Source organism: Triticum aestivum, chromosome 7D, assembly GCF_018294505.1.
Source record: "Triticum aestivum cultivar Chinese Spring chromosome 7D, IWGSC CS RefSeq v2.1, whole genome shotgun sequence".
NCBI classification, from domain to species: Eukaryota; Viridiplantae; Streptophyta; class Magnoliopsida; order Poales; family Poaceae; genus Triticum; species Triticum aestivum.
In genome coordinates this window covers 118,836,121-118,842,108 of record NC_057814.1, presented here as the reverse complement: position 1 = coordinate 118,842,108, position 5,988 = coordinate 118,836,121, and the positions used below count along the sequence as shown (strand labels likewise).

Sequence of the window (5,988 nt, the reverse complement as noted above, 5' to 3'; positions counted from 1 at the left end):
GACCCTGGTATGTACACGGTTATGCCAATATGGTGCGTTACATGTATGACCTGAAGAAAGGTCCTTCGTGTAATTGGGAGGGAATCACGAAAGATTCCGATAAGTCATCGAGTGGTTGACCAGCTCTCGCTGCATCATGATAGTCAGTTTTCGGCTTTCTCTACTGAGGTGTTTGACCAGATGAACCGGAAACACAATCGCAGTAGTTCTCCCTTTACTACCCTAGCCGATAGAGTGGAACGTAAGGTAGTAAGCACAGGAGCCGGGCAACCCAACTATTGACCCAAGACATGATTCGGAGCTGATGCATATAAGGCCAAACTCACGACGCCGAAGTATGCTATAAAGCTGTTCGGACTTGTTGGCAACTCATTTTGTTCCTGTACCGAGCCCCTGGCAAGTTACGTTTGGGTGCGCGTGTGAGACAGCCAAAGGAGCAAACTTCAGTTCTTTAGAAAAAAGTGAATACTGAGTACGGATTATGTTTACTGGAACCTGAGTGATATGCCCATCATCATTTTACAGATAATAACGCCACAACCCCGGCTATTTGACATGCTAGGGGTCGACGGTTGAGGAAAAAGGCACTTTACAGGCTAAAAAATAGAGAGTGTGGTCTACAAAAAGTTTTTTTGGACCTCCTGTCGCACCTCCTGTCGCACGTCTGCGTTGCCGTTCCTTGGTGAAGGGGTTCCTTAACAGGAGTGGCCTTTGGGTGAATGTATGAAGCCGAACTCCGATAGAGTCCGTGAGATGACCAGCCTTGTGAGCCACCTGTGGTGACCCATAATGAAAAAGAAAGAGTAGTTAGAAAAGAAAAAGAAAGAGTTTATGGGAGTACTTGTAGGCCCGTCCATACTGCGCTTCCGCCGATGCCCAGGGTATTTGAAGTGCATAGTTATGTATGCGCGGTACAGATTTCGCAGGTATATGAGGCGGACGGCGGAAGCCGAACTGCTAATCCCGCTCCGAAATTGGTCGGTCCTGTTGAATGGAGACCGGCGGCTTAATGGCCAACAAGGTATGCGTCTAAATAAGACCGCTTTGTTCTTCGACTGAAGTAGCCGTGGTGTGATCCTCTATCCGGATGGAGCGCTTCTTATGCTCCCCTGTAGAGGTGTGTGTCACGTATACCATGTTCACTGTTTTTACCTCGGGGGGAACTGCTTCTGACCCCCGGTGTTTGGTTGGTGAGTCTCTTCATCGTCGCTATCGCCGGGCGGCCTCTTCATATTGTGTTCGGCATTAAGCTTGCCGGCCTGTTTCAAGACCCAACAACTTCTGTTGGTGTGGGTAGCTGGCTTATCCGGGTTGCCATGAATCTGGCAGGGCCGATCCAATATCTTGTCTAAATTGGATGGTCCGTCTGTGTTTGCCTTGAATGGCTTTTTCCGTTGACTTGATTTGGGGCCGCTGAATCTGGCATTGACCGCTGTGTCGTGCGTTCTTTCGTTATCGTTGCGATGTTTGTGTTTACTGCGTCGTGGCTTACCGTTGTCGTCTCGTACTTCGGAAGTGCCCGGGTCGCTGGCGCTGTTGCTTCTACGAGCGAGCCAGCTGTCTTCTCCCGCGCAAAATTGAGTCATCAGAGCGGTAAGGGCTGACATGGATTTTGGTTTTTCTTAACCGAGGTGGCGGGCGAGCCACTCGTCCTGGACGCTGTGTTTGAAGGCCGCTAGGGCTTCCGCGTCCGGACAGTCGATGATTTGGTTCTTTTTAACTAAGAACCTAGTCCAGAGCTTCCTGGCTGACACTCCGGGCTGTTGGACGATGTGACTTAAGTCATCAACATCTGGTGGCCGGACATATGTACCTTGGAAGTTGTCGCGGAAGGCGTCTTCCAAGTCCTCCCAGCTGCCAATAGAGTTTTCCGGCAGATTGTTTAACCAGTACCGAGGTGGCCCTTTGAGTTTTAGTGGCAGGTATTTGATGGCATGAAGGTCATCTCCGCGGGCCATATGGATATGGAGAAGGAATTCCTCGATCCATACCGCGGGATCAGTTGTTCCGTTATATGATTCGATATTCATGGGGTTAAACCCATCTGGGAATTCGTGCTCCATTACTTCGTCTGTGAAGCAAAGAGGATGTGTGGCGCCTCTATATTGGGCCACATTGCGAAGTAGCTCCGATGGAGTCCGTCTGCGGTTTTCGGCCCGGGCGTGATTAGGCTTGTTGCGGCCGATTAGATAGTCGTCGCCGCATGTCGAGGCACGTCCTCGTGATCCGTAGATCGATCTGGTATGTACTGCTCTACTGTCCAGGTCCTACTGAAGGTCATATGTATAACCCCGAGCTGTTTTATCTCTGCCTTTACGGTTAGGTTGGGCGGGTTGGTGTTCGGCTAGAGTTGCCGCTTTGTCCCGACCGCGTGGTGGTCAGTTAGCCGGATTGTGTGATGATGGTATGGGCTCCGGCGCCTCATCATCGAACTGAGGTAGCAATTTGCGCTTCGGGTAACTTTTGGTTGGGCGATTGAGGCCGTATTCCTCGGCAACCAGGACCTCGGTCCATCTATCGTTGAGCGGTTCTTGATCAGCTTGAAGCTGCTGCTGCTTTTTTTTCAGGCTCCTTGCAGTGGCTATTAGCTGGTGCTTAAAGCGCTCTTGCTCGAGAGGTTCCTCAGGCACGATAAAATCCTTGTTGCCAAGGCTCACCTCATCCTCGGAGAGTGGAAGATAATCACTGTCCTCCGAGTCGTCGTTTATGGCCTGTTCATCAGGGCTAACTTGCCTGTTTTCCCGTTCCTCCTGTTCAGAAGTTATCTCAACGGGGTCTTCATTATCTTCGGCATCGTCTGGAGTATTGTTTTCCCCGGTGCCGGTATTGCTATATTTTGCATGACATGACTTAGAGCGGCGCCGCTGACGCCGGTGTCTGGGCTGTGTCTCAGGAGGTTTATCCTCGACTGGATCTTCTTTGTCATCGTCGTTAGTTTCTTTAGGTGTATCCACCATGTATACGTCATACGAAGAAGTGGTCGTCCAGCGTCCGGTAAACGGCGGGTTTTGGCCCTACTCCTCCTCGGCATCGTCGTCCTTACCGTCGATGTCCTCGGAGCCATAGTCAAGCATGTCGGTTAAGTCTTCGACAGTGGCTATGAAGTGGGCGGCGGGTGGGAAGCGAAATTCCCTGTCATCAGCCTCCAGTTCGAACTGGACATAATTCGGCCGTGAGTCCCCCGCTAAGGATAGATTTTTTAATGAGTTTAGCACGTCGCCTAAAGGCGAGTGCCGGAAGATGTCCGCGGAGCTGAATTCGACGATCGATGACTGATCGAGCTCCACACACGTGGACGCACATGGTTTGGAGCTAGTAGCCGGACACGAGTCCGAGGCTCTGGTGACACAGATTCCACTTGAGGCTGGGTCTGTGTGCGGTTCTGACGTCACTTGGACTACGGCCTCCGTGGCGGGGTTGAGCTTCCCGTCTTCGGATGGCGTGATCTGCTCTGGATCTAAGGCCAGAGCAGCTACATGTGCTATCTCCTGGGTATGGTCCGATGACAGATTTAAGTCATGTTCATCATGGTGACGGGGAGCGGCTGCCGTGGTCTCGAATCCGTCGAAGATCGAGTCTCCACGGATATCCGCGACGTAGTTTAAGCTCTCGAATCTGATCTGACGGCCAGGGGCGTAGCTATCGATCTGCTCCAGATGACCAAGCGAGTTGGCCCGCAGTGTGAAGCCGCCGAACACGAAGATCTGTCCGGGGATGAAGACTTCTCCTTGGACAGCATTTTTGTAGATGATTGAAGGAGCCATCGAACCCTTTAAGGAAGGCACAGTGGAACTCTCAATGAAAGCACCAATGTCGGTGTCAAAACCGGCGGATCTCGGGTAGGGGGTCCCGAACTGTGCGTCTAAGGTTGATGGTAACAGGAGACAGGGGACACAATGTTTACCCAGGTTCGGGCCCTCTCTATGGAGGTAATACCCTACTTCCTGCTTGATTGATCTTGATGAATATGAGTGTTACAAGAGTTGATCTGCCACGAGATCGTAATGGCTAAAACCCTAGAAGTCTAGCCTGTATGACTATGATTATGATTATCCTCTACGGACCTCCGGTTTATATAGATACCGGGGGGATCTAGGGTTACACAAAGTCAGTTACAGAAAAGGGAATCTTCATATTCAGCCGCCAAGCTTGCCTTCCACACCAAGGAGAGTCCCATCCGGACACGGGTAGAGTCTTCGGTCTTCATATCTTCACAGCCCAACAGTCCGGCCCATGGCTAACAGGCCGGACGCCCGAGGACCCCTTAGTCCATGACTCCCTCACCCGTCGAAACCCCGCCGCACCCAGACCCACCGTCGCCACGCCTTGCACCCACAGACGCCATCCCCGCCAAGATTCAATTGCCTAAGGTGCCATAAATTGCTGCCGGAGTGGAGGAGATTTCTCGCCGGAGGGGTGGATTTTGCGGCGAAGATGGTTGCGTGGAATACAGGATAGCAACCCTAAAATCACCCCACGCCGGCATATATACTAGAAAGCCGGTCGGTTTACAGGCCGCCTGTAAAAAAATTATAGGCCAGGCCTCATTTGCAGGATCTGCGCGGGCCATTTTTTGGGACGTCCTGTATAACGTCCGGGAAAACACAGTTCACCGGAGTTATACGGGATCTGAGAGCATCTCTAGCAGATCCCGTAAAAGTGACCATCCAGAATAATAACCGTCGATTTAGCGGATAAGTGCATTTTTTCTGCTCCGAACAGATCCCGTGAAATAAGCCATCCTGTAAAAAATATTGCGAGATCCTGTATAATCTGTGCCTCATCCAATAAATAACCAGGATTGGAGCCCATTTTTACACGGGCCTGCAAAATGAAAAATGGTTGGTGAGAGGGAAGTTTCAGCTCCCGCCACGGTCATAGGGCCATCGCCGTCCCCAGCTGACGCCCCCGCCGCAAGCTGCCACCCCTTGCGAGCTCCTTCGCCACCATCGTCCGTGAGGCCAGCGGTTCCGTCCGCGATTGGCCATTGTCGGCTGTCCCTCAAACCTTCGAGCCGCGAGCAAGGACACGGCTGGCGCGGGTGCTCGGCTGTCCCTCGCAGCTTCGAGCTGCGAGCAAGGGCATGGCTGACGCGGGCGCTCAACTGCCGGTGAGCGTGCGACGGCAAGAACTCTGCCGGTGCGGGCACGACCAGGGGATCGAAGAACCTGGCTGTCACATCATACCCTTGTTCCCACCGGTCGCCGCCGCCCTCGTTCACCCATTGCCCCAGCATGTTCCCGGCCTTGAGCCGCACATAGTCCGCGATGCCCTCGAAGACCCTCGAATGCATATGTTGTAGTCCTACAGCCCCCACTGCCACACGTGCGCCACCTCGTGGTACAAAACCCCGGTCACCTGGTCCACGAGGTTGTCGCCGGTGATGCCACCGACGAAGTGGACGTTGAGCTCGACCGTGCTACCGCTGGTGGAGGCGATGTCGTCCGTGTCACGAACGGCGAGGGTGACGGTGTTGCCCTCGGCGTGCCTGCGTCGGAGGGGTACGACTGGTTGAAGATGCCCTAGGTGAAGGAGGACGCGTCGGACAGGACCTACATGATGTAGGTGGGGCTGTACTCCTTGTCGAATCGCTGGTCGCCGGCCGTGCTCGACGCCTTGTTCTTCACATCGAACGTGGCGGCATCGGCCATGGTTGCCAGGGCCAGGAGGAGAGCGATGGAAATCTTCATATCGTCTGGGTGCTTTGGTGAGCAATAATAGTACGGGTGTGTTTGGTTTGTGCCAAAGGTTGCCCCACCAAAGCCGTGATCTCGCAAGGAATCTCTTGACCTAAAAAAAGTGTCCTTTTTCATGTTTACAATCTGGTCCCTCCGATTACTATTACTATAGAGATGAACCCAATCCAGAATATGAACCAGCTAAAAGATCGACGACCTTAATACCTGTTTCAAAGATGGATAATTTCGCACCACCTGTGTCCGCGTTCCCGAGGGCACCCCTCTCTTTCAAGAATTTTGGTTGAGATTT

General features: G+C 52.7%; 1 pseudogene; it reads right to left on the bottom strand.

Annotated features, from left to right (window-relative positions):
• Window positions 1-4,780: 4,780 nt before the first annotated feature.
• Window positions 4,781-5,690, bottom strand: LOC123170951 (uncharacterized; annotated as a pseudogene).
• Window positions 5,691-5,988: the final 298 nt, after the last annotated feature.